Below are 8,073 nucleotides of genomic sequence, written 5' to 3'. Positions count from 1 at the left end.
CTCCCGAGGGATCTCCTCCCAGACCTGGACTAAAGCATCCACCAACTCCTGGACAGTCTGTGGTGCAACGTGACGTTGGTGGATGGAGCGAGACATGATGTCCCAGATGTGCTCAATCGGATTCAGGTCTGGGGAACGGGCGGGCCAGTTCATAGCTTCAATGTCTTCATCTTGCAGGAACTGCTGACACACTCCAGCCACATGAGGTCTAGCATTGTCCTGCATTAGGAGGAACCCAGGGCCAACCGCACCAGCATACGGTCTCACAAGGAGTCTGAGGATCTCATCTCGGTACCTAATGGCAGTCAGGCTACCTCTGGCGAGCACATGGACAGCCGTGCGACCCTCCAAAGAAATGCCACTCCACACCATTACTGACCCACTGCCAAACCGGTCATGCTGAAGGATGTTGCAGGCAGCAGATCGCTCTCCATGGTGTCTCCAGACTCTGTCACGTCTGTCACATGTCTCAGTGTGAACCTGCTTTCATCTGTGAAGAGCACAGGGCGCCAGTGGTAAATTTACCAATCCAGGTGTCCCATGCCAAATACGAAGCGTCCTGCACGGTGTTGGGCTGTGAGCACAACCCCCATTTGTGGACGTCAGGTTTCTAACCGTTTGTGCAGACACATGCACATTTGTGGCCTGCTGGAGGTCATTTTGCAGGGCTCTAGCAGTGCTCCTCCTGTTCCTCCTTGCACAAAAGCGGAGGTAGCGGTCCTGCTGCTGGGTTGTTGCCCTCCTACGGCCTCCTCCACGTCTCCTGGTGTACTGGCCTGTCTCCTGGTAGCGCCTCCAGGCTCTGGACACTACGCTGACAGACACAGCAAACCTTCTTGCCACAGCTCGCATTGATGTGCCATCCTGGATGAGCTGCACTACCTGAGCCACTTGTGTGGGTTGTAGAGTCCGTCTCATGCTACCACAAGTGTGAAAGCACCACCAACATTCAAAAGTGACCAAAACATCAGCCAGAAAGCATAGATACTGAGAAGTGGTCTGTGGTCCCACCTGCAGAATCACTCCTTTATTGAGTGTTTCTTGATAGTCGCCAAAGATTTCCCCCTGTTGTCTATTTCATTTGTACAACAGCATGAGAAATTGATTATCAATCAGTGTTGCTTCCTAAGAGGACAGTTTGATTTCACAGAAGTTTGATTTACTTGGAGTTATATTGTGTTGTTTAAGTGTTCCCTTTATTTTTTTGAGCAGAGTATTTCCTCGTCTCTTTTAATTGGACCACATTCTGACCTACTTTAGAAAACCCACTTCTGTCTACATCAACAGTGTATTGCAGTATTGCAGGGGTAAGTGACAAGGCCCAGAGGAAAAATCACATATGGTTTTAAATGTTTTTTAGAAATAAAAATTTTAAAACTGTAGTGGGCCATTGTGTGTAGTGTGTATTTGGTCCCATTTTACTCTGAGACCCATGAAAAAACCCAATGCAACTGGTTTCCTGTAAAAATTACCCGATAAGTATGTGGAGTCCACCAGTGTGTAATTTAATCTCAGAATACATCCAGCTGTTCTGTGAAGGCTTCAGATGTTTCTTAGAGAACATTAGGGAACATAAAGCATCACAAAGACCAAGGAACACAGCAGACAGGTCAGAGAGAATGTTGTGGAGTAGTTTAAAGCAGGATTAGGTTTCATAAAGAGATTTTTCATGCATTGTTTATCTCATAGAACTCTGCTCAATCTATCATCTGAAAATGAAAAGAGTATGGCACAACTGCAAACCTACTAAGACATGGCTATCTACTTAAACTGACAATTCAAGCAAAGAGAGCATTAATCAGAGAAGTAGCCAAGAAGCCCATGTGAACTCTGGAGGAGCTGCAGAGACCGCAGCTCAGGTAAGAGAATCTGTCGACCCGACAGCTATTAGTTGTGCATTCCACAATTCTGGCCTTTATGGAAGAGTGGCAGAAAGAATATCTTTGGATGTCAATAATGCCAGCATGCTCTGGTCAGAAGAGACCAAAAATTAACTTTTTAACTTACACGGAATGTAAGCTCCAAACTAAATATTTAACTGGAACCTAAATATTTAGCTCCAACTTAAACATTTAGTTAGCAAGTTTAATATTTAGCTCCAAATTAAATATTTAGGTATGAGCTAAATATTTAGCTTGCAAATTGATTATTTAGTTTGTAAACAAAAGATTTAACTTGCTTAATAAATATATTTAGTTTTGAGCTAAATATTTAGCCTACTAACTAAATAGTTAACTTGGAACTAAGTATTTAGTTTGGAACTGTGACATTTATAAATGCATGAATAACATGGAGAAAATATGACATTGAAAAATAACCCCCATTTTGTTTTCATACAACAGGTTAAATAGAAAATATTGCTGTGAAATTTTACAAACGTGTGGGGTTGGCAGGGTGCCCGGTCCTTGGTGTGCTGTGGTGGCCTTTCTCCAATACTTCCTTCTATGGCTCTTGCCCCTGACCGGGTGCCAGGTTGCAGTTGGCGGTCGGGTGGGGCGGTGGAGCATCTCTTTTGCCTGCACTTGGGCGGCTGGTGGGATGTGCTTTGCCTGGAGCAGTTGGCCTGCCCAGCCCTGTTACCCGGATGGTACATGTTTCCCTCTCACGAACTGATGGGCTAGGGCTGCTGGCGCTGGGCGAATGGTTGGGTGGGCTTGGCGGTGTGCATATTTTTATGGAGAAACCTTGTATGCACAAGCGCACTCACACTCAGACCCACAGGAGTTTAGATTCTGGTGTTAACAGATACACAAATGTTCTATATTGAGCCGCATTTACCACTAAATACATCTTGCAATGATAAGTACCATGCAATTTTTGGTAAAAAAGCTGGTATTCTAAACGTTTCTACAGGTGTAGAAGCAAGCAGGGTGTTATCTTGTATTCTCTTCATCCTTCTTTCTTTCCTCCATTCTTTTCTCTTTCTGTCCCCTTTTCCTTTTTACCCCACCTTTCTCTCTTTCGTGCTTCTTTTTTTCCTTTTCATTTCTGTCATGGAAGTCATGGTTTACTCCTTAAAAGTTCTTAGTCCTCTTCTTAAAGTCCTGTTACTAAGAGTTAGTGGGCTTCCACTGCTTACATAGTTCTTTCCAGTATGAGCATTTAGCTGCAGCAACGCAGTAATAATTTTTTTCTCTGGCATTTTGAGGGCCTGGATCCAAACCTTCAACATTCCTGGTGGGAAAAAGCACAAACAGGCATCATAATTACAGAAAGAATTTATAGGTCGGTGCTTTGGCTTGTTGAGGCACATAGTTGCTTTCAATCTTGAACATCTTGGTCATGTCCTGCGCTAGTACTCTGCCTTAGAATTCTATGAGAATTATGTCAAAATCCTTTTTCCTACCATCTGAAAGATGCTTGACTGCCACAGATTAAATTGTTATGGGAAAAGGGAGTCCTTCTCACATTGTTCTAAAAATCTCAGTCACTTCAGTTGGCTACAATCAGCCTATTGCATCAGCTTTTTTTTCACCACTCCTGTACTGACTGATGAAAACGGCCGTGCAGTGTGCAGTAGACTGTGTGGGAAACTACAAAACACTCATTTCACATGTCCAGTTTATGATAGTGTTTCGATTGTATCAGGGAGTGTACAGCTGCTGTTGTTAATAAGTCAAGCTTTCACTAATGCACCTTGACGAATGGAGAGATATGAGATAGGTAAGCTGAGATACAGGTCCTTCTCAAAAAATTAGCATATTGTGATAAAGTTCAATATTTTCTATAATGTAATGATGAAAATTTAACATTCATATATTTTAGATTCATTGCACACTAACTGAAATATTTCAGGTCTTTTATTGTCTTAATACGGATGATTGTGGCATACAGCTCATGAAAACCCAAAATTCCTATCTCACAAAATTAGCATATTTCATCCGACCAATAAAGAAAAAGTGTTTTTAATACAAAAAAACGTCAACCTTCAAATAATCATGTACAGTTATGCACTCAATACTTGGTCAGGAATCCTTTTGCAGAAATGACTTCTTCAATGCGGCGTGGCATGGAGGCAATCAGCCTGTGGCACTGCTGAGGTCTTATGGAGGCCCAGGATGCTTCGATAGCGGCCTTTAGCTCATCCAGAGTGTTGGGTCTTGAGTCTCTCAACGTTCTCTTCACAATATCCCACAGATTCTTTATGGGGTTCAGGTCAGGAGAGTTGGCAGGCCAATTGAACACAGTGATACCATGGTCAGTAAACCATTTACCAGTGGTTTTGGCACTGTGAGCAGGTGCCAGGTCGTGCTGAAAAATGAAATCTTCATCTCCATAAAGCTTTTCAGCAGATGGAAGCATGAAGTGCTCCAAAATCTCCTGATAGCTAGCTGCATTGACCCTGCCCTTGATAAAACACAGTGGACCAACACCAGCAGCTGACACGGCACCCCAGACCATCACTGACTGTGGGTACTTGACACTGGACTTCTGGCATTTCCGCATTTCCTTCTCCCCAGTCTTCCTCCAGACTCTGGCACCTTGATTTCCGAATGACATGCAGAATTTGCTTTCATCCGAAAAAAGTACTTTGGACCACTGAGCAACAGTCCAGTGCTGCTTCTCTGTAGCCCAGGTCAGGCGCTTCTGCCGCTGTTTCTGGTTCAAAAGTGGCTTGACCTGGGGAATGCGGCACCTGTAGCCCATTTCCTGCACACGCCTGTGCACGGTGGCTCTGGATGTTTCTACTCCAGACTCAGTCCACTGCTTCCGCAGGTCCCCCAAGGTCTGGAATCGGCCCTTCTCCACAATCTTCCTCAGGGTCCGGTCACCTCTTCTCGTTGTGCAGCGTTTTCTGCCACACTTTTTCCTTCCCACAGACTTCCCACTGAGGTGCCTTGATACAGCACTCTGGGAACAGCCTATTCGTTCAGAAATTTCTTTCTGTGTCTTACCCTCTTGCTTGAGGGTGTCAATAGTGGCCTTCTGGACAGCAGTCAGGTCGGCAGTCTTACCCATGATTGGGGTTTTGAGTGATGAACCAGGCTGGGAGTTTTAAAGGCCTCAGGAATCTTTTGCAGGTGTTTAGAGTTAACTTGTTGATTCAGATGATTAGGTTCATAGCTCGTTTAGAGACCCTTTTAATGATATGCTAATTTTGTGAGATAGGAATTTTGGGTTTTCATGAGCTGTATGCCAAAATCATCCGTATTAAGACAATAAAAGACCTGAAATCTTGAACTTTATCACAATATGCTAATATTTTGAGAAGGACCTGTATAGAATGAAATAATTATATTTATTTTTAGGGGGCTGCCAGGTCGCCAATAGGGCATTGCCAGTCTCTGGTACTGTTATTTTGGGGTCACAGGTTGAAATCCTTGCTATAAGCTGCCAGAACATCTGTTTTAGGCTTTAACTTACTGAAAGGAAAAGCACTTCAATTCTTTTTATGTCTTCAGACCTACCGAGACTAAACCTGAGCAGCTGTCCACTGTTTTTTTTTTTTACCACACCATAATGTTGCTGGTGTCTTTCAGACTCTCAGGGATGCACAGTCTATGATGTTATCATCAACCAGGACTTCTTCCAGAGGTGTCAGGTGACTTGTCAGATTGCATATTTAACACATTATACTTTTGGTCTGTTAAACCATCTGAAAAGCTTATAACCATTTTATTTGTAATCATCTGTTGTAACTTTGCTATATACAGAGGAAATAAATGTGTGTGTGATGGTGTCTTGCAGAAGGATCCTTTATTCCAGCATTTTGTTATACTGGTGTCTTTGGAGGGACTGGAGAATAAATACAGTCTGGAACTAAATAGAGGTGAGTATCCGCTCATTTTGTTGTTTTCTTAACAATGCTAAACAATGCTGAGAGACTTCTGTAGATTTTATTTGTGTGCAGACTGGAAAGTTCTCAAAAACAGGAAATTCCTGGGCGAAGAGCAGGCCGGTGATCCAAGAACTGCAGCCTAAGTAGGTCACTATATCTGGATTCAAAACAGGCCATCTCTGTCTTCCCAACATTTCTCAATGACTGTAGTGTTTAATCCCCCAGACTAAAGTAGTTGTAGATACACATATGGTCTGTTGAGGCATCTGCTCTTATTCAAATGAAGTGCTTTTCTTGTTAGTTTGCACTTTTTGTTTATAAAACTGGCAGTTTGGCCTATTTTCCTTGTTTAAACCTAATGATTCATATTTTTTGAGGGGCAGTTTTATTTACAGAAACTTCATAATCTATTTTATTTGTTTATGGTTGTCTTCCAGTGTTAAATGTACTTTCGAAATTAAAACGTATTGCTCTTTAAGAGGGTGTAGCTACTTGCATTATTATGCCATTATCATCATATTAGTTGAAAATTATCTCCAAACAACAATATTATTGTTTATCACAATAAATTCTGGGATAATTTATTATCCAGCAATAATTTGTCATCGTGACAGGCCTACTGAATTGTGTTCAGGAGTATAAAAGTAAATGGAGACTCGATACTTATGCACGCCATACTTTTCCGATTTTTATGTAACATAATAACCTTCCATTTCACAAATACAATTTGTTGTTATGCAGAGTCTTCGTAAAACACGTGGCTCTAATTTGACAGACGGTGAAAAGCATATGAATAAAGAGGATATGAGTTTTGTTAGGCACTGTGCATACAGACCCTGTTGTAGGATCTTTGATACTTTAGTTGCAGATATTATTTACTCTTGGCAGGGGTTAACTTTAGGAGTTTTAATATTTGATAAATAATGAATGCCTTAGTTGTACACTCAAAAAGAGTTGTACAAGTTTCTAATATTCTAAATTATGAATGTGTGATGAATGTTTAAATTAGCAGGAGTTTTGTAAATTGAGTTTCTGGTGTTTTATCTCTCACCCTGCCCATATGTTCCTCAGGGAAATCTCCACAGCATGTGCTAAAAGGTGAGACAGCTCTTATTCTCTCCCTTTTATTCTAAGATAAAACAACACATTTGTTACATAAATGTCTGGATTTTCTCTGTGCTCAGACCAGAATTCTCACTGTTTTTGGAGCCTCCTACTGGACACCCAGAGTACCTCATTGCAGAGATAAAGCTCCCTGGAGTGGTAAGAGGGATGCCTTTGGTTCTTGTGGCTAAAATTAGGAATTACAGTCAATGGCCCTGCTGTGATGTAGTGATCTTGCACAAGCCAGTTCCAAAGGTCATAGGAGTTCATCATTCCATAGCGAGAGAGGTTTTTTACAAGAGGAAAATAGACACAGTTGCCACTGTTCCTCCTTAGGGCATACAATGAAAAGTTCACACATTCCAGGCTTCTGGCAGCACGTTTAATTTTGAACTTGTCGACAGGAGATTTACAAAAGAAAAAACAAGTTTGGCTTCTTTGGAACAGTTTTCTTGAGGTTCAGGTTTGAAAAGTTGCATGTAGGGATGGATACGTTTCACATTTGAACCGATAAGGTACTGGCACCCAGTATTATGTGGTAATAATAGTTACATTCGTTTAATATTAATAAAATCTCAACATTTTATTATTTATTTAACGTATTCATATCTCAATATATAAAATTTTATGACTATATCAAAACAACATCCAGCTGTTTGTTTGTAACGTCTCAGTTTCAAACATTTCTTCTCCCATGTTGCTGGCTGCAGACGAGTCGCTAACGGATGCAGACATGCTAATGGTGCTGAATGCAGCAGTTGTAGCCATAGATCTAAGGCTGATGAATATTGAGAAAAATCTTGTGTGCTAAAGGCCACTATCGAAGCATCCTGGGCCTCCATAAGACCTCAGCAGTGCCACAGGCTGATTGCCTCCATGCCACGCCGCATTGAAGCAGTCATTTCTGCAAAAGGATTCCCGACCAAGTATTGAGTGCATAACTGTACATGATTATTTGAAGGTTGACGTTTTTTTGTATTAAAAACACTTTTTCTTTATTGGTCGGATGAAATATGCTAATTTTGTGAGATAGGAATTTTGGGTTTTCATGAGCTGTATGCCAAAATCATCCGTATTAAGACAATAAAAGACCTGAAATATTTCAGTTAGTGTGCAATGAATCTAAAATATATGAATGCTAAATTTTCATCATGACATTATGAAAAATAATGAACTTTATCACAATATGC

The 8,073-nt window shown here is 41.4% G+C and overlaps 1 long non-coding RNA gene across 1 annotated transcript; it reads left to right on the top strand.

Annotated features, from left to right (window-relative positions):
* Nucleotides 1-5,328: 5,328 nt before the first annotated feature.
* Nucleotides 5,329-7,686, top strand: LOC124864723. The gene is made up of 5 exons (XR_007037349.1): nucleotides 5,329-5,542; nucleotides 5,689-5,770; nucleotides 5,852-5,922; nucleotides 6,851-6,877; nucleotides 6,964-7,686. It is a non-coding gene; the product is annotated as an uncharacterized LOC124864723 (long non-coding RNA).
* The last annotated feature ends 387 nt before the right edge of the window (nucleotides 7,687-8,073 follow it).

This window comes from Girardinichthys multiradiatus, chromosome Y, assembly GCF_021462225.1.
Source record: "Girardinichthys multiradiatus isolate DD_20200921_A chromosome Y, DD_fGirMul_XY1, whole genome shotgun sequence".
NCBI lineage: Eukaryota > Metazoa > Chordata > Actinopteri > Cyprinodontiformes > Goodeidae > Girardinichthys > Girardinichthys multiradiatus.
The sequence above is the reverse complement of the archived record's forward strand: the minus strand, read 5'-3'. Positions and strand labels throughout refer to the sequence as shown.